Raw genomic sequence first — 21,122 nt, forward strand, 5'->3', positions numbered from 1 at the left:
AACGTTTGGGCCCAAGACCATGTGACCTGGACAATGCAGCAATCGTCTACTGTCCTGTTCACCAATGAGTGTTTGCTGGACTATGAAATGGAAACTTCTTCTTATCGGAATGGATATTGGAAATGTCCAACCAAAAGGCCAAAGATGCCGTTTGTAATGCAATCCAGATATCTTAGATTATCATATGTCAAAATTTTGGCAAAATAATCCCGTCAGTTGACCGTCTTTTCATTTGTATGTTTTGCTGAGTGGTAAGACAAGAATGTCATGAAAAAAGAAATGTCTAAAGAAAAAAAGAACATTTTCCTCCAAAAAAAATTATTCCTCATTCCAGCAACCGTCGGAAGGTGGGTGTCCCTCTTCCATTTTAAATCCTGTCAATCATCCGCCCTTCACTCTTTACCACCTGCTGACGTGGCATCGTCCGCCCGCGCTTTTCTCAGCCTGCTCAGGGTCCAGGAAAGTTCTCATTTATCTTTCCACCAGCCGAGGATCAGAAACATTTAAAGGAAAATCACAGCCATAACGACTCCTGCCATTTCCCATAATGTCCTCATCCATCAATTAAGAGCCTTCCAGGAAGCGGGAGATGAATGTGGCAGGATAAAGCGGGACATTCTGATGACGATGGGTCATGGGGAATAAAACCCTACACTTACCCCAAGTGCTGGCCTGTAATCATTGCCAGAGACTAGAGGCACTTTGTGACAAGACAACACCTACCAGTGATCACAAGGCGTGGATACATTCTCCACATTTTGAAGTTGAAGATCCAGTATTATCCGTCATATTTGAATTTGCTGACTAGCCCGACTGATACGCAGGGGATGGCGCTTATTAAAATTAAACAGTACGTTTTTTTCTTGAAACATTTGACTTAATCAAAGCCAGAAAAACCCTCAAATGACTTTATTTGAAGTTAGAAAATATTGTACATCTCGTTAGATATCATCCTTGCTACACCTGGAATTTGCTGACCAGTATTTAATGAATGATTGTGCAAAAGGTGCCTAAACGGTGCTCAAACCAGTGCTTCCATTTTTTCTTATTAACATTTAAGTGGGATGAAGTAGCATTACAGGGTAAAGGAGAGTGCTTTATTTCACTCTTTCTGACAGTCGTCACTGGAGTGCTGCAGACAGTCAACATGTAGTTAACCGCTCATCGCCATGACGACAATCTTCTCTCCACACATTGTCCACGTCACTCTTGTCCAGCAGGTTGGTGAAGTAGTATATTTTGCTGTATAGTGGAGCTGGTTCACCTTCAGCATTTTTGATTGCAGCTCCCCCACAGCCCCACCCAGCCTTATGAAGGCTCGTCCACAGTCCCTGGGAAAGTAAAATGGTTGGTTGGAATCGTTAGCAAAACTGAATAGATAACAAGTGACCGACATTTATGAAATGAACATTTACATTTTTTTTTCATCTTCAAGGTAGCATCATACACCTTTAGGCTAGGTTCACACCGCTCTCTGCAACGCCTAATGAAGTGACACTTCCCATGAACAGCTTATATGAACACGCTCATATGCCCATTTCGGGTTTTTGCGTTCAAGTGTAGCTACGCAAATTTTTAAGTCAGATTTGTTGGCTCTTCGTACAAAACATGTGGCCAGTGATTGCACGATGAAAGTTAAACCAGTTGAACTTTGACTAATCAGAATGTCAGAAGTCTCCCCCGCTGGTCACCGACTGGAGCCGTCCCCAAATTTCTAGCCACGCTACAACTCCCAGCGACGCCCAGCGCACGCTTCCTGGATGCCGCACACCTGTCCCGACTTTTGCCTGGATCCTGACTGCCCCGTCTCTCCTCTGATGATCTTATGCCTGTTATTGATCCCTGCCTGCCTGACCCTGATTTAGCTTTGTGGACTTTAACTGAGCTAATAAACCTGCTGCATTTAGATCCAGCGCTCTGCCTGTTCTTGTAACACAGGGACTCCGATTTGGTAGTGATGTATGGATGGTGTCTCTTTTCAATTACTGAAGTGCCAACTATTTGAAAATTAATCATGGAGAATTTAATAATTGCGTTTTTTTTTTTCCCGATGGAACTTTATGACACCAATTCTTTCATATTTCCGAGTAGAGCTTTACAAGAAAGATTAGTACATGCACTAGTATCAGGTAGCAACAGTCCGTTGTGTACACTGTATGCTAAAAGCGCGTTCAGGAACCTGCGTTAATCATGTACTTGAACGTGTATTACACGCCCTGTGTGTATGTAGCATTAATCTTGTAAAATGACTGAAATGTGCCTCTCAGACATCTTTCTATAAATCTGCAAGTAGAAACACTACCAAGTTCAGCCTTTTTTTTTCGTAACTAATACCAACCCCCCCCCCCCCGTCACTCCACCAAACTCCTCCGCGGTCATGTGTTTATTCGCCACTCGTTGAGGTTCCGCGTCAGGCTGCTCCTCGATCTGCCGAGCCCTCTGAAGCTCAACAGATGCACATCACAGGCGGCAAAAAGGCGGCAGTTTTCAATCTTTTTAAGTGGAGAGTGACAAAAAACCTGGAGGCTGACTCTGTGTGAGGCGCTCCTTCCACATCCCAGACGCTCCTCCTCGCTCCTCTGGCTTTCATCTCCGTCCAGTGTTGCTCCTCCACTTGTTTGCCTGTGGAACTCAGTGGAGTAAGAAATACATAAATAAATAAATAAAACCCAGACAAAAGTAAAAAAAAAAAAAAAAGGAAAGAGCTGAGGAGAGCAGGAGAGAAGCTGGGTAACAGAGTCTGTGGATAATTAGATCTTTTGGGATAAACAAGCTGTTCCAGTTCATTTGGTGTTTTGCTCATTTCAGTCCTTGAAAGTGTAAATACGAGTTGAGAGGCTATTATCTGAATAAACGGGAGTATTCTATTGTTTCTCAGAGAATCTTCAGAAAAAAACATTACTTTAGCTTTTCCTTCATTTCTTGACGGTTGGTAGAGATAAATAAATGAACCAATGAGGAGAAACAATCAGCCATTTTCAAAATTCTGCTGAGTCATCCAAACCCCTTTGCTTGTTTTTCATATCTCAGATCAGTCCTGGACCACAATTCTGTGCAAATCTTCCTTTTTATTGCATCTTTGAGCAAACATTTCACCCCAGCCACATACTCAAAAAGTTACCCAAATTAGCTCAGGATCTGGTGAAAATTAATTTTAACAGATTAAAAAAACTAATATCACTGCGGGAGAAACCATAAATAAAAAAAAGTATGGGACCAAAATCTCTTAAATATTTCAACTTCCACTAATGAAACCAATACATGTTTGTGACAGCCAAGGGAAGTCCTGAAATTATTATGGGATGGCTATAGGACCCACGGCGTGGCAGCCATTTTGCGGCAAGTTTAATGATTTTTATTTTATTTTTTTCATATTTTCTCACACGAGAAAATAAATCTTTTCTTCAAGCCATTTTTATAAAATTTTTGTTTTGTTAATATTTAACCTCGAGAAGAGGGCGCCATCTTGAAATTTTTCCCCCCAAAATAATCATGTTTAGTATCAGCTACAAATGTAAACTCTCCTCCGGGATATCACCACCCAACGCCGTCATTAGAAAGTTACTTTGGGGGGTATGTGTAAAAATTGGAAGTTTTAGATTTTGCACAGCATTAGCATGGCGAGCTAGCAAAAGTGGCGTTACTTTCTGACTCGCACTTTTTTTGTGGAGTAGTATGAAAATTTTAGACATGAATACTTGGCTTCAACTGAACAAAGTGATGAGACACATGATATGAACATATTAGGTGTGTGGGCGTGGTTAACAAAAATCACCGTTGCTAAGGAAATCCAAAATCGCAGTTTTGCCAATCTTTCTAAAAATTACATAGACCTGTTTATCACTCCCAGGCAACCCAAAAATGAAATGGTTGCTATGGAGATAAAACCAACAGAAAAGTTGCCATTTCTCTGATTTGTTATGCACAGGCTAGCAGAGGTAGAGGGAGGAGTGAGGGGTGTGCAACACAACAGTCACTCCTTCAGTGACCTGTGTCAGCTTTGGATATTCCCAGTAGCTTTGCTTTGTAACGCACATGTGACCATTTTTGGCTCACAATGTTGCCCTTAAACAAACAAGTGGGTCAATAGGCAGCCCTTTCTGTTTTTCATTTAACTCCGACGCAACTGAGTTTCAATAGAGCTGAAAAGTTCCAAAAACAAACTCCATGCAGAAGTTCTTAATCGTTGATAAAATGTGTCTGATTTATTTTTTTCCAGTCTTCCTGCAGAATCGAAATACTCAAATGTGTAACTTTTAAGATATTCACGGAGGTCGTGTCCTTCCCAAATTAGTATGTAAACCATTTGTTTCCTTTCATATTGACAGAACCATGATGGTTTAGTAATCCTAGCAAATCCGGGGATATTATCTACCTTCAACTGAATTGAAGAAAGTAGAACATAGGAGGACTGGGGGGAAAATCTGGGATTTTTAGCTGCCAATAGTGTATTTTTCCTGAGTACTTTGAGTCTTGTGGACTGAAAATAACCCTCTAAGTTATTTGAATAAGACACAAAAAAAGGGAAAATAGAGAATAGATTTCTGATGTTTTGTCCTTTTGTGTTTTCAATTAAATACAATGCGTTAATATTTTTTTATTTTAATTAAGTCCTTCAAAAAGGTGCTTTTTTTAATCAAATAAGCTTTAATACTGTTGAGCAGACACATGATGTAATAGATTTTACTGCACATATTACAAAAATAAACTGACGTTTAAACTGGGCAATTTAGTGTTAGAGTTGGTAATCTAAAGCAAATATTAAACGGACAGAAAACTCTAAAATTGAAAAAATAAAATCTCCATTAATGGTAAAAATGGAAAAGAAATGGCAGATCAAAATAATACATTTTTAAAAAGTCTGCCTCAGGCAAACAAATAATTTGGAAAACGTGGTTTCAAGTTTTACATAACATGCATTATTGACAGTAAATGTAAAAAAGCACAAAAAAGCAGATCTGTTCGTTAATTTATTTCCCATAGAAATGTTATTACAGAGCAACAATTAATGAAATATATATATATATATATATCTACAATTGTCCAAAAACGTAAGTTTCCACAAAATACAAGTGGATTTTAATTTGTGTGTATTCACTTTTTAATTTATATTATTGTGCTGTATTATATTTGTTGCTGCTTTAATTTTGGACCCAAAAAACATGTCTTTTTATAATTGTGGCTGTAAACATAAATAAATGGAGATTCTTTTGATTTTAATTGTGTGAAAGAGCCACCAAAGAGTACATTTTCTTCATTTCGTTTTAATTCTTTACGTGTTTTAATAGCAACGTCCTTAGCAGTGGAATTACTCTGGATGTGAAGCCTCAGCTGGGACACTGGGCTCTTATATTAGATTTTAAGTCGAGATAATTTTCCCTTAAGTTTCAGAGAAAGATAATTTTTTCCCCATTTTCGACTCCCTCAGCGCTAAAGATGCTCTCATTTTCTGCAACACTGCTCTTCTTGATTTTGTCTTCTCTGAGGAGGTCTGGGATCTTCTTTTTACACCTTTTTAGCATCTTCTGCATAACAGTGGAATACCTGCTCTTGCCTTCTGAGCTTTTAGCTTGAAAGTTCTTTGATCGGCGTTGGGCGGACTTGACTAAATTCCCAACACTCAACGATGCTAATTGGCTTCCAAAACATAAAATTTCTTTCTTTAAAATAAAAGGTTTATTGGTTTGTTTTTGCGGCAAACGCAATAATATTACTTAACAAAATCCAATGTATTGATGGCCCAAAAATTTTTTCATGTATGTCTCATTCCTTAGCATTTCTAAAGTCCCACACCGATATTCTAAAAGTGTTACCAGAGGTCTTTAGTTTTGATGAACCTGTGTTGTTTTCTTGGACATGGTTTCTGCAGAGCGGCAGTAGCACATTAGAAATTCTGAATACTCCAAAATGCGTGAATGGATCAAAATACCGCTTAGGGGTTGTTGTTTTGTTTTAAGGAATTAACATTATAATACACTTAAAAGCTAAAAAAAAAAAAGGTGATTTTTGATGATATTGGCCATTTACACACTGGAGCTGTCAGCATGTAACACCTAAATAACACATACTCTTTTACCAACCAAAACTCCTCAACATTATATGCGAAAAAAGTGAATCAGCTGATTCTGATACGTAAAAATGCAGTTTTTCATATCGGCATTGAAGCCGTTTTTCTCCGTGACAAAATTTCTGTTAATTGCTTCAACAGTTGAAGAGTTACGGTAGTCGAAAGAATGTCACATTGGAGCTAAAGCTCAGTTGGTAAAGGGTTAAAAGACACAACCCTGCCTGAAGCTTGAATCATTTCACAGAAAACCCATCAAACTCATTCAATGGTCACATCTGGCTTTGTCCTTTTCTCTTTGCCCTGAAGAGCCAACACCAGGACCATGATAGACTTCCTTCATCACACGACCGAGGGACTCCAACCCTCAATCACACAACGTAAACACTTCACAGCCATGTTGGATTCTTCCAAACAAAGCGTCTGCATTCTTTGAGTGAGATGATAGTGTTCCTTCACGTCTTCAGCATCCCTTTATGTGAGATCGAGTGTTTTGCACATCCAGTTTTACAAACCAAAGCACAGGTGGGTTCCTGGTTACCCCCCACACAGCCACCAGGAGGTTACTGGTTCAAATCTGCGAGTGGTTTGTGGATAAAAATGCAAACAGAGAATCAAGAAACAGCAAGCTTTTTTTTTTTTTTTTTCCTCTGGATTGAGCGATGAACATAAAGAAATATGGCAGCCTTTAACAGTCCGCACACACAAACCCTGTGCATGCTGTTGGAGTTGTACCACCCGCTGGAACGCTGCAGTCACATATGGAAAGAAAAGGCTGTCCTCTTCAAGGCAGGGAAAAGAAAAAGGAGCTTAAAAATATCAGGGAGGTTCTGTGAACCTGAGGCTCAACCCTGACAGGTTTTAAAGGCAAAGCTGGATGAAACAAAAGAGGAATTATGGGGAAAAAAAATACATTTTGATTCAATATATAGCTTAAAAAAAGCTCTAAAGTAAAACATGTGAGTGTCCAGCTGCACTTTAAAGATAAATTATAGTGTTTTGAAAGACAGTGACCTAGTTATTTAGACAGAAAACAAAATTAAATTAGAATTTTCTATTAAGATGGCATAGGCGACACATACTGCCTGCTGATTGGTTGAAAGTAGCGGGGTCATTTTTTGTCAGGAAGCTCTATAAAAACAAAGGAATACAAAAAGAAAACTAATTTGTCTTGTACATTCCTTGGACATGATGTTTTTTTGTAGCTAAGCGGCAGCCGTAGTGTTGAGGTAGAGCGGTCGACCTCTGATCAGAAAATCTGAGGTTTGGTTACTGCCTTGCCCACCCCTGTGTCGAAGGACAAGACACTAAATCCCACAATGCTCCTGGTGGTTACAGGGTAGCGCCAGTGTAAAGCTACGTTCGTACTGAACACGGTTCGTGTGTCAGTGGCGTCCAGTTTCAAAGTTAGAAATTAGAAGTCTGGCAGCTTATTTTGAGCATCAGGCGCATTTCAGGGACTGTTGTGATGTACCCGCAGGTAAAATATCAGAACTTTGCCAAAGAATCTACTTTGCATCAACCAGAGAGTCAAGTCTGGTCCGTCACGTTTTTGTGTGATCAGCAGATGGAGTCAAGAACCTACACATGTAGGGAGCGTCCAGTTTCTGAAAGCATTTTTTGGATAGCAGCAACTTTGACGTGCGAATCGCATTTGGTATGAAGTCGCCACCAGCGGGCCTAAAAGTAATGTAGAAAAGCGCTATATGAGTATACGCCATTTAATGATGACGATCAAACTCACTGGGTTTGGGAAACATTACCCAGAAAATCCCTCAGTACTTCTGCTGAGAACTCCGGCCTTTCTGGATGAATGGGACATTTTTTTGGAACAAATGTTCTGCTGAGTTAATGAAGGGAAGCTGTGAAAAATGCTTCATGACTTTCCACGTTTGGCTAAGCCAACATTGAAAGCTTAGTCAATACTCACAGCGACGCATCGATCTCCTCCGTCTTCCAGAAGATCCAAAGTGTTGCAACTTATTGACTGCTTATGCAGATTGGCCGGATCAGCTGTCTCTGTACCACTCATCCATTCCTTTGACCGGTGTGAATTTCAAAGAAGGTTTTCTCGATCGCCAAACCATGACTGGAAGTCCAATAAATGGAGTTCACACAATTCTGGTTTGAACGTAACAGCAAATCAAAGGTTTTAGTGGTTGGGAATGGATTCCCGGCTTTCCGTTAAGTAATGCAGGTGTAAAAAAAAAAAAGAAAAAAAAAGGATGGATTAGGGAGTGAAGTAAATTGCTCCTTCACCCTGTGATGGGGACTGAGGACGTATTTCTAAGTGACATTTCTGCTACACAGAGTCACTTTAAACAGATGACAAGGTGTTGCTATGGAGACCTCGGCGAAGTAGCGGCAGCAGTTTGTCGGTGAACAGTTAGTGCAAACAGCAGGATGGGAGTATCTTTAAAAGTGTGTTGTGGAAAGCATCGAATGACAGCGGGGTCAAGTGTTTGTTTCTTTTTTTTTTTACCCCCAAACACAACACAAGGATTCCAGTTTGTGTTGCAGCTGTAGGTATCCAGAAATATTCAAATATATAGAGTAAGAGTCAAATTTGTCACTGAAAACCATCAGAAATGAATGAGTCATGTACAAGAGACGTGTCTAAAGGGAAAGTTAAACTATTTAAGAAAGAAAACAAAACTTGATTGACATCAAGCAAAAACAGGATTGTAAAAACTAATAAATTCCTTTTTACATTCATTTGAATTACACGTCCTTAGCCATACGCATCCATACGTTGGGTGACCTGTACGGGAACTACAGGTTTTTGGGTTGTCCGGCCCATGGAAGGTCGTACAGTGGAGCCATCGCATCTAAAGGGGAGCACAGGTGTGTCTTGGAGATTACCTTAAGGTTTGGAATGGCCACCTCAAGAGATGCTGTTATGTCCACAAGATCTAGTGCTTGAAGGGGGTGTAGCATAAAACAAAAAATTGATTTTTACGGTTAAAAAGATAAACAAAAACAAAAAAGAGGAGGAAGTGGGAACCAAGGTTGGGCCAAAGAAGTGAAATAGTGAAATAAATAGTACAAAATGTCCCCTAACTTATCTACAAAAAGAAATATATAACATAGAGTGGTCGACCACTGATCGGAAGATCCTTGGTCAAGACACTGAACCCCACATTGCTCCTGGTGGTTAAAGGTTGGCATCAGTGTTAGTCGGCACAGCTGCCATGACTGTGTGTGTGTTCGTGCGTGGGTGAATGGAATTGTTACTTTAAAGCACTTAAGGTCTTTTAAGAAGGTAGTGAAAGTGCTATATAAGTATATGCCATTTACCATAACATGCAATAGGTGGCAGCAACCAACTTACGTAACCCTTGTGCTATCCTAGGCACTTTACCATTGGGAGTTGGGTCATCCAGACCCACTAGACCAGGGGTCGGTAACTCATGGCTCCGGAGCCATATGTGGCTCTTTCATCCTTCTGTTGTGGCTCCCTGTGACTTTGGAAAATAATAAGTATTTTATAATAATTAAATTTTATTTTAGTTTGTGTATCTGCTGGCTCCGTACGAAGCGCGTCCCACGTCAAAACCAGCTTCCTAAATGAGCTTGTATTTATCGGGCGAGAACTGCAGAGCTGATAGCAGGAGGACACACGTGGTCCGGAGTGATCTTCTGCCGGGAACTTGACGTGCTACGTGGCAGAGAGCAACTCGCTGATGACAGACTGAGAGTTCGCGCCAGTGTTGCCAGATAGTCACAGTTTTCCAGCCTAAAAGTCATCTGGAAACCGCCAGACCCAGCCAAAAACCGCCCAACATAACTTTGTTGATGTTTTTTTTCCGCACTGGACTGATTTAGCAAAATAAAAGATTTTTTTTAAATAAAAGATAGTTCAGACTAATAATAAAATGTGTACAATATTGAATATTTCTTCAGCGGGCCACCTTCTTCCATTCATTTGCTTAACCCGCTCTATCCCCGCTATAACCTGCGTCCTGCTCTTTCATCCGTGTGCTGCGCTGGAGCGCCCCGACTATCGCATTTTGCGCTCTCTGTGTAGGACACACTGAGGAGCGCGGGGCAACCAACTCTCAGCTGCAGAGGATGTGAACAGGTGAACAGGTAGAGAGGAAAAGCAGGTAGAGAGGCGGGGGAGGGGCTTTGGCTTCAAACTCTGTCAGAGAGATGGAAACACGGGCGTCAGATTGAGACGCAGCTTTCCCTGCGGGAGTTGAAGCAGAGACTTTCCCTGGGATGATTTATGAACTCAAACATGGAAACATGATTACCAAGTAGAACTCTTCAAAACAATAAACCTGATCTCTCCACATTCTCAGTTTCCACCATGCATTGATAAACGCATCGCTCCATGCAGCGATCAGACCAGAACTTCAGCTGGTGGCTCCTCCCAACGCGACCGCGGTATCATCCTTTACAGAACACAAGGTGCATTTGCAGTGATGTATGTTTCAGAGGATGTCTGATTGGCCAATCTACATGTCAATCAAGTCCCGTACTTCTCAGTGAGGATTTTGATTGGCTGGTGAATTTTTTAGAAGTACTTTTTTTTAATCTTTTCTGGCCCGCGATCTACACTCATGTCCTTGAAGATCGACGTAATGAGCACCCTTGATATAATATATACATGCATAATATATACAATGATGTCAAAACGGGTTGTGGCTCCGGGTTCTTTTCATTAGGGGCGGTCCCAAATGGCTCTTTGAGTAAAAAAGGTTGCCGACCCCTGCACTAGACAGTGCTCTGAACCTTTTGTCTTCAGTGATTTGTGATCTTCACTGGTGTCCATGGATTACATGAAATCTTTCCGCCTTTATCCACCTTTGTCATGGTAGGGAAAACACGTCAATGTAAGGGTGGGGTCATCTAAGATAGCACAAGGGTTAATTAATGCGTATAAGAAAACTTACAGGGTAACTGTCCACAACCCTACCACACTCTCCAGCACATAGAGGACTTTGTACTTGTAAGCAGTCAACTAGAGCATCAGTGTGATAAACCATAAAGCAGGCCAGGACCAGAATTGTAAGTTCGTCCTATAGGAAGCATTGTGCTCAATGAAAACAGTCAAAAACTGAGATGCAGAGAGTGAGTAAATACCGTAAATTCCGGACTACAAAGCGCACCCGATTACAAGCCGCACCCACCCATTTTCACGTGTGTAATTAGTTTTATACATACACAAGCCGCGTCAGAGTACAAGCCGCGCATGTGTTGGGCGATATTGTCATCCTGACAGATCACGGCCAGCATCCCAGAGTGAGTGCAATTCATTAGCACATTGGGGGTGGCGCCAGTTTTGCCTCTGGCTCATGTATTTGAGTGTATCGACATCTGTCAAACAGCATGGACCTCTAATTCTGTTCACAAGTTCCTCAGTTATGGTGTTTTTATTTCATTTTTTTTTTTTTACTTATTGACAATCTAGGTATCATACATAAAATTACAAACAGTAACCATATAATCAACATTACATCCCTCAGTTATGATGAAGAAATTTACATCCGCGATTCCACATTTCCCATGAGTCTTAGGGGCTAAAGGCGGGGCCAATGCCCGGCTCGCCATTCTGTTGTACGTGTTTAAGAATGAGTATCAGCAGTGCATGGAGGGGTGAACGGGTACAGCTCTCCTTCCGCTTGTGTCGCAGCAGCGTTATAGGAGTAACAGGACTGGTTAGAAAACACAACGGTAAAATACAGCAGCGGCGACTGAAAAGCGCGCGCCTCAGCGCGATAGGCGCGCCTCAGTGCTGCGCGTGCGTCAGAATTCAGAAGCCTCTGCACTCCGCGGACGCCTCTGCGCTCCGCTCCCGCCCCGCGCGCTCCTTGTCTCCCCTTCCTATCTACTCCGACACCTCTGGCCAGGGCGGCTTCAAGGAGGAGCACTTCGTCCCCGTTGCGCCGGTGGATGGAGCAAATCGTTTCTGTGCAAAGCAATCGGACTTAATACTGTACGTTTTGTGTATGAAGGGCGGGTGCGTTGTTACGTGTGGGAGCCTTCAGACTACCATCGGCCCCGCAGCTCAATCAGCAGGAGATGTCTCCAGCTCACACGGAGGCTGTGAGTTTTTCAAAGCAAAATTCAGCTTTTACGGTTTCCTTAGAAACCGTAAATGGAGTGTAAATTCACTCCATGCGCTGTTCTCTCCGTCACGCTGCAAACCGGCTTTTCCAAACCCGTTGGTGATGGTGGACTTTTTTACGCTGCTTTTAACGATTGCTTTTAACTTGAAAGCTTCATCATATTGTAGCGGCGATCTGGTGCACGTTGGGTCTAATGGCACCAAAGGATTCTGGGATGCGGCCGGGCATGCGTGTTTCATTTTGTTGAACCATGACTGAAGTGTCTAAGACCTGAAGTCAAGTCCATGCTGTTTGGCTGCTTAGAGGTGTGTTGAATATAAATGCCTTGTGCTTGGTGTTAGATAAAGAATTCAAACTATTCACTGAGTACGAAAGTACGTACATGGCGGCCGCTAATTAAATCCATAAATTAGCCGCGTAACTGAATAAGCCGCAGGGCTGTAAGTGCAGGAAAAAAGTAGCGGCTTGTAGTCCGGAAGTTACGGTATTTACAATCTGATTAACAAAAAAGTCATGGTCTGTTTAATGAAATGCATTTGTTGGCCATCCTCCAAATGTAGTTCAGTGCAAGTAAAGTTAATAGAGTAATCCAGACAGGATTCCACAGAAGCGACATATGGATATGCCTCCTACTGTCCAGTCCAAGGTTGCCGAGTCACAGTTGTGCAGCGTGAGTTAAACCTTAAGTCGAGGCCTAGCAGCTTCAGACCCGTAGGAACCTGGCCTGCACAGAACAGGACCAACAATGACCCACAGGTATAGACACAACAGAAGGGTGGGTTCATATGTAGGAAACACATCCTTCTCAGTTACTCTTCAGGAGCTTATATGTGATCCAGGTGGATGTCTCAGGGGTATGATGGGATAGTTTGTCTGGCCCCCACCAAATGTGTTCACTTTTATCAAGGTTATCAGATCATTCTACATTCAAACCAGGCTCAGAAACATGCCTTTGTGCGACTACTTTCGATGAAAAGTCTATGTAAATGCACATATATATGCGTTTCGGGCTTCCAGGTTCAAAAATCTTGCATTCACACGTCACCAGTTTTCAGGATCTACGTGAGTGTGTATTGAAATCTGTGCCAGTTGAACAAAGTATTTGTAAAGATAATGTAAGTTTTACGTACTTATGATGTATTTGTGCCTTTGCACAACACTCTAGTCATTAGTGGGGGGGGGTAAAGTACTGTCCCCTTACTGACCATTGTCAAATGCCACATGCATGGAGCGTGCAGGTGATACGTATGTGCCCGTAGGACACCCACACAACTAGACTCCAACTGGCTAGTTCTTAACAGCCAGGCAGCAAAGACTAAGAACTTATGGGTTCCTTGCAAAGGAATGCAATTAAAAAAGATGACCCAACTCCCAATGTTAAAGTGCCTAGGATAGCACAAGGGTTAAAAATCTGAAAAATCAAAAAGGGTAAGAAATGTCTGCATAAATAAAAATGCTCACATTTCAGACGAATCAAAGGCACGCCGACTCAACAAGTCAATCCAGTCAGAAATCCCAGCATGCTCAGCTTTCTCTGACATCATGTCAACAGCCGTGATAGGTGAATAAATAACTCTTCAATCAAAAGAGAACAAAAAAAATTAATTATAGATCCAAGGTTGACTACATGTCAAGAGCAAGACTTGAAAAATAAAAAAATCTTGACAGGATTGTCCCTGTCAATCAGAACTTAAACGTAATTTTAGGAAACACCACGAGACTAAAATGGCACCCTGGAAGGTTAAGCAGACATTAGAAAAGTTTACAACTTTTATGTTTTCCTCGTACACAAACAGGAAAAATAACCTCCAAATGGCTTGTGTTTGTATCGGCACTAAGCGTTATCTAATGATGTGTTATCCTGACCCATATAAAAATATTTCTCCTGTTGGTAAAATGACCTAAAAGCAGCATAGTTCTGGCAAAATATGCAAATGAGATAAGAAAATTACCATTATTATTATGCGTCATTGAAATTCAGGTGAAAAAGATGAAGCCCTTATTTTGTAACATCCATCAATATGATAATTTTAACATTTACTCCCTCCTGTCCTCCACTTCTTGGATTCTGTACTTTTTTAGTCTGAGACTTGAAAGCACTGCAGCTACACACACACACACACACACACACACACACACAGACACACACATTACAAAGGCAGCACTCCTTTCAGCTTAAGATGACACTTTTTTTATCCTCCTCACCTGTTTTTATTGGATCATTTCTGTAAAAAGAAATTAAAATTGAAAATGTATCAGTGACTCAAATGTTGTTTTACTTTCCTTTGTAATGAATCATAGAGTTTAGACAAACATGAAAACCGCTCTTTTTTTCAAAAGCTGGGGATTTTTTTATTTTTTCATTTTGAAAAGTTAAAAATAATGAGAAGTAAGTTAGTTCAGAAATTGAGTTGTCAACAGAAAAACCAGTGTAAACATCTCTCTCGTGTCTTTCTTGACCATTATAGAAATAACACGATGAGAAAAACACTTTGGATTAGCTGGCACATTTAAGATAGTATGTTTTCTGGCAGATTGTGTATCACATTCTCCGGCGCAACGGATTACAAGGCAAATTAAGGGGGACAAAAGAGTCAAAGATGAGTTACTTAGACCAACTGCATTCACAGTAACTCTGGAACTTATTTGTTCCATGCAACACATTAGCCTCGTTACAAGCCGTGTTAGTGTAGTAACATTACCTGTAACTACCAACTTTGTTTGTAACATGTAAAAAAATAGACTCATACTGCTAAAACAAACGTTACTGTGACTACACTATTCCAACCTTGTTGGTAACACAGAAAAAAAAAACAGTCTGATGCTGCTAAAATCAATCTTACTGTGACTGCGCTAGCTGCAAACCTTGCTAGTAACACATAAAAACACAAACTAATACCATTAAAATAAATGTTACTGTGACTGCGCTAGCTGCAAACCTTGCTAGTAACACATAAAAACACAAACTAATACCATTAAAATAAATTTTACTGTGACTGCGCTAGCTGCAAACCTTGCTAGTAACACATAAAAACACAAACTAATACCATTAAAATAAATGTTACTGTGACTATGCTAGCTGCAAACCTTGCCAGTAACATGTAAGAAATTGGATCGATACACTAAAACATATGTTACTGTGACTACGCTAGCAGCAAATACCTGGCTAGTAAAACATAAAAAACAGACTAATACCGCAAAAAGAAAAGTTATTGTGACTAAGCCAGTAAAGAAATGTCAGTATTCTGGATCTCAAGGTCCTTATCAATACAAAAGTTGAATGCTGCGGGGAGAATTGCTGCAGTCGGTGGAGTCTGCACCAACAACACGTGGTTCAGTTTGTCCTCTTCGACTCAACTAAAAATAAAGCTGAACTGCAGCCAGGCCAGGAAAGGTCAGTATGGATTATGGAGCGGGGCGCTCCCGCTGGAGAAGACTTGTTTGTTGTTTGTCCCAATGTCAGCTCGAGAATCGGGGGGAAGAGTGCCTCCCTCAGCAGGTTCGGGCTTCCTGTCAATGATAATCCGATTGAAGAGACGACCTGGGCTAGATGGTCCAACACCAAGCACGGAGAAGACGAGCTAGAGTTTGTTTACACAGAGATCCAGCCTGGGGTACCTGTTAAGACTTTTAGTTAAGCAGCAGAGCTGCTGTCAGGAAATTTCTACACCCTTCCTGCTGTTCAACCCCTTAGACAAATGATTTCTGGGACCGGAAATTAATTAGCTATCAAATCGTTTTAAAGTTGCTTCCCAGTCAAACGACAAAGTTAATCTTTAACCCGGCATGATGGAGTACTTTTGACTGAAGGTCATATTTGCCTTGTTGACATGATGGAAGAGTAAAATCTCAAGGTTGTTTGAGGTGAAGCTCAATCACAACACCTTTCAGCTCTAACCCATTTGCATGAAAACATTAAAAACCCAACATCCAGGCAAATGATCTCCTTGCTTTGCTAACTAAGTGACTCTTCATGCATGTTTACAGACAATAAGGTTTGACTGTGGCTTTCGGCCTTTCGGTCCAGGTGTCCCTTGAAGAAGAGATTTTATCTCAATGGTTAAGTACAGCATATCAGTTTCTTTTCTGTTATGGAGTTCCCTCGCTTTTGTGGTTTACCTTCGCTGTCTCGCTGGTTAGCAGCTTTTTTAATTAATATTTTGCATCCTGTTTTTTTACTCCCAACACTGCTTATATTCTCTGATAATGTAATAATTGCTGTAATTTTAAATATTTAGATTGTATAAAAAAGTTGGTTAGTATGTTCAAAATACCCAGGAAAAGTCTTGACATTTTGCAAAGCTAGGCAATCGCCTGGGGTCCCCCTATTCTGTAGGGGCCCTGAGCTGAACACTTAATAAAAATGTCTAAAATAAATTCAAGGTGCATCGTTATTTAAGTTTGATCATGTATAATTATTTGGTCCTTCCCCTTCTTTCTGCAATAGAGAGAGACTCCCAAGTTAGCGAACAGAGGCGACGTTGCCAGAATGGGTGGGTTTCCGCTCAATAGGGCGGTTTTTATTCTGACTGCGGGTAAAAATTGCTCTAGGTGGATGGACATCATTTGGAGTTGGGTCGGTAGTTTTTAGTTCCTGGTTGAAACCTGTTTAAACAGGGAAGTGTGGTCTGGGGAGAGGCAGGTGACAGGCAGTGCTTCACCTGTTGTCTTCCTCACCTGCCATCATGAGATGTAAAGCCCACTGATAATAAAATAAACATGTATTCACACTAACCTGTTCCATAAATGCAATTTACAAGTTTGATTCTAATTATTTTATCATTTTGTCCTCAAAACCGCTATTTTGGGTATTTCCTGTTTAATTTTTTTTGATAACATGTAGTTCTTCATTTATAATTCTAATACGATCATAAAACTTGTCGTTGGTACAAAAACTATTTGTGTAATTTGCAAACAGAAAAAGTTTTAGTAATTTAGTGACTAAAAATCTCATGAATGTACATAGTAAAGAGGGTAGGTCCTAAAACAGAGCCCTGAGGGACACCACATGTAATTTCAACATTACTGGAAATATATTGATCAATGTTAACATTCTGCACCATCCCCGTTGAAAAACTTTTAAACTTTTTATCTGTTCCATGCCAAACCTCCTATTCCAAACCTTACTAATTTAGTAATTAACAATTAATGGTATATAGCAGGGAGGAAAACACTCTTTTGGCATGCAAGCTACTTTTGACACGACAATCTCCAAAAGATGTACCATATATATATATATATATATATATATATATATATATATATATATATATATATATATATATATATATATAAAAAAAGAAAAAACCCCTGTCACCCTCCGCGGGTGGTTTCTCCTCCAAGCTCGGGTCCTCTACCAGAGGCCTGGGAGCTTGAGGGTCCTACGCAGTATCTTAGCTGTTCTTAGCACTGCGCTTTTCTGGACTGAGAGGTCTGAGGTCTTTCCAGGTATCTGTTGTAGCCACTCCTCCAGCTTGGGGGTTACTGCCCCGAGTGCTCCAATTACCACAGGCACCACTGTCACCTTCACTTTACAGGCTTTCTCCAGTTCTTCTCTGAGTCCCTGGTATTTCTCCAGTTTCTCATTTTCCTTCTTCCTGATGTTCCCATCGCTTGGCACTGCCACATCCACCACAACGGCTTTCCTCTGTTCTTTATCCACCACTACAATGTCTGGTTGGTTCGCCATTACCATCCTATCAGTCTGGATCTGGAAGTCCCACAGGATCTTTGCCCTCTCATTCTCTACCACCTTCGGAGGTGTTTCCCATTTTGACCTTGGGGTTTCCAGTTCATATTCTGCACACATGTTCCTGTATATTATTCCAGCCACTTGATTGTGGCGCTCCATGTATCCTTTCCCTGCCACTATCTTACACCCTGCAGTTATGTGCTGGATTTTTTCAGGCGCTTCTTTGCACAGCCTACACCTTGGGTCTTGTCTGGTGTGGTAGATCTGAGCCTCTATCGCTCTGGTGCTCAGGGCTTGTTCCTGGGCTGCCAGGATGAGCGCTTCTGTGCTGTCCTGTAGGCCAGCCCTTTCTAGCCATTGGTAGGACTTCTTGATATCAGCCACTTCAGTTATGGTCCGGTGGTACATCCCATGCAGGGGTTTGTCCTCCCATGAGGATCTGTCCTCCAGCACTGCATCCTCTGCTCTCCATTGCCTGAGACATTCACTGAGCACACTGTCATTTGGGGCCTTGAGCTTGATGTACTCATGCATCTTGGATGTTTCATCCTGGATAGTGGCTTCTACACTCACTAGTCCTCGGCCTCCTTCCTTGCGGCTAGCATACAGTCTCCGGGTGCTGGATTTGGGATGGAACCCTCCATGCATGGTGAGGAGCTTTCGTGTTTTAACATCCATGGTCTGTATCTCTTAATTTGGCCATCTTATTATTCCTGCAGGGTATCTGATAACTGGCAGTGCGTAGCTGTTAATTGCCCGGGTCTTATTTTTGCCATTGAGCTGGCTTCTCAGGACTTGCCTTACTCGTTGGAGGTATTTAGCTGTTGCAGCTTTCCTTGTTGCCTCCTCCAGGTTGCCATTTGCCTGTGGAATTCCAAGGTACTTGTAACTGTCCTCGATGTCTGCTATTGTTCCTTCTGGGAGTGAGACCCCTCCTGTGTGGACTACCTTGCCTCTCTTTGTCACCATCCGGCTGCATTTCTCGAGCCCGAATTACATCCCAATGTCAGTGCTGTAGATCCTGGTGGTGTGGATCAGGGAGTCAATGTCACGCTCGCTCTTAGCACATAGCTTGATGTCATCCATGTAGAGGATATATATATATATATATATATATATATATATGTATATATATATATATATATATGTATATATATATATATATATATATATATATATATATATATGTTCATTATTCAACTTTCAAATTCAACTTTAAAGTTTTTCTCAGTCTAGAATGCTATGTTCACGTACTCTTAACTCAAAAACTACAAACTACACAGTAAAAGTGCAAAAATCTTCATCAGGTGACAAGCAGGACGTGTAGAACAAGGATATACTAGTCCAGACAAATTACGCACCAAAGTCACTTTATACAACTTCAAAGTTCACTTCTGCGATGTTTCTGTACTAATAACACACAACCTGAACGGTGAGAGCACACAAATCTTTGTGAAGAGATGTCTTTGTTATGTGAGTTACTTACAATAAAAATGTCTAAAGCGAACAGTGGCCCCTGCCATGTGGGCAGCACTTGGGAAGCGCATGCTCCCAGAGAACACTGAGTGGGCTCGGATCCCTTCATCTTTGATGGCCTGCGATCTACCCACATGTCCTTTACGATCGGTGTAACGAGTACCACTGGTCTATAGTATCAAATTTGTTTTTGAAATCAATAAATGTCCCAGCTGCATGTTTTTTGACGTCTAAAGCCTTTTGTAATTTCATCTACGACACTGATTACAGCCAGTGTTGAAAATGTTGACTCAGAGATTTTAGGCTTGACTTGTCACTTAAAGTAAGTTGAAAATGTGACAAGAACTTGAATTTTAAATTGGACTCGTGACAAGAAACTTGGAACTGAACTTATTTGGCCATTTAAGGCTTTAAAAAGATTTCTGATACTTGAGCTTAGAGATCTCAGGCCTGGCAGGAAAGATTTGTGAACATTTCTAAGGTGCAAAGCTATGTCGAGTGCCTTGAAGATGCTTTAACTCCACACTTCTTTTAAAAGCTTGTAGTGGGCTCGGCTCACTCTTACCACTCTTGCCCTTTCTCCCTTTTCTGTTCCTGGAGTTTCGCAGAGTCGGGCCAGAACATTTCCTGTGTTGATGCACAGGCTCATGTAATTGTGCCAAATCTGAGGAGTACAAGTGAGTCATTGAATAAATCACAAGATGAACCCATCGCTCGACCACATAAATACACCTCTTAAACTCACCTCATTTTCTGGATCATTGCTTGTCCTCCTCTTTATCACTTACGTCGAATTATCCGACTCCTCGGCATGACGGAGCATTAATGTCTAAAGTTACTAAACCTGAGGTGATGGGAGCCCATTTGCCTTCACCTCTGTGTAATTTGCCCACTTATGCAGCTGCAAACTATTTTCTTGGAGGAGGAAGGAGCGTGCGTTCTTTTTTGTCCCTCTGTAATGCCTTTCTGCAGAAATCAATATGTTCCATTGAATCAAAACATTGCGGCCTTAAAGGTTTGTTTCACACTAATGAGGTCATGATGATCCTGATGTAAAGTTTATAAAAAAAGTTGGTTCAAAGCTGAAGTTTAAATTGTTTAGATTGTGTTTCGCCGTAATTTAGGTCAATTGATTGAACATTGTTACTTCTCTGGCTGAATCTGATTTATTTTTGCAGTTAACTTTGAAGAAAAATATGAGCTTAGTTCATATTTTTTGCTGGAAAATGGCAAGTGTGTAAATCCAGTAAGCAGCGTCAGAGCACTAAATCATCATATATGACTCAGATTCCTGTGTGGATAAAACTGTACACACTAAGGTTCCCAATCTGTTAAAACTCTCAGTTTCTCTTTAGAGGAAATGAATAATAATGTTCAGAAAAGTCGACCTTGTTTACATTGAATTAAAATGTGTTTTCTTATCAATTTTTTTATTTGTTGTTCTTCTTTTTTTGGCTATTTGGTGATTTTTAATGTGACATCTTATTCTTTTAAGTTGCCATTGTGGGTTGATTTTTCCTCTGTGAAATCAATAAAATTCAAATCAACTCAGTTTTAGTTCTTTAACCCTTGTGCTATCCTAGGCAAATTAACATTGGGAGTTGGGTCATCTAGACCCACTAGACAGTGCGCTGAACCTTCAATCCAAAACTCTTCATGTCTGGGTGCATATTTTTCTTTCCTTTTGAATTGGTTCTTTTAGTTGCATTAGAGCTTAAATAATGTAGATATGTTTCATTGGCAGTCTATGGACTGTAGGCGTTCTGTACTGAAGACACGCCACAGAGGAGGATGTTTGACAGTGGTCTTCAGCCAA

The 21,122-nt window shown here is 40.9% G+C and overlaps 1 long non-coding RNA gene across 1 annotated transcript; it reads right to left on the reverse strand.

The window, feature by feature from the left end:
• Nucleotides 1-1,029: 1,029 nt before the first annotated feature.
• LOC110017026 (uncharacterized) lies at nt 1,030-8,126 on the reverse strand. The gene is made up of 3 exons (XR_002292323.2): nt 7,995-8,126; nt 2,520-2,622; nt 1,030-1,331 (listed from the first exon to the last, which is right to left on the reverse strand). It is a non-coding gene; the product is annotated as an uncharacterized LOC110017026 (long non-coding RNA).
• Nucleotides 8,127-21,122: the final 12,996 nt, after the last annotated feature.

The sequence above is a fragment of the Oryzias latipes genome, chromosome 18 (genome assembly GCF_053564925.1).
Source record: "Oryzias latipes strain Hd-rR chromosome 18, Olatipes_Hd-rR_3.1".
Classification (NCBI taxonomy): Eukaryota; Metazoa; Chordata; class Actinopteri; order Beloniformes; family Adrianichthyidae; genus Oryzias; species Oryzias latipes.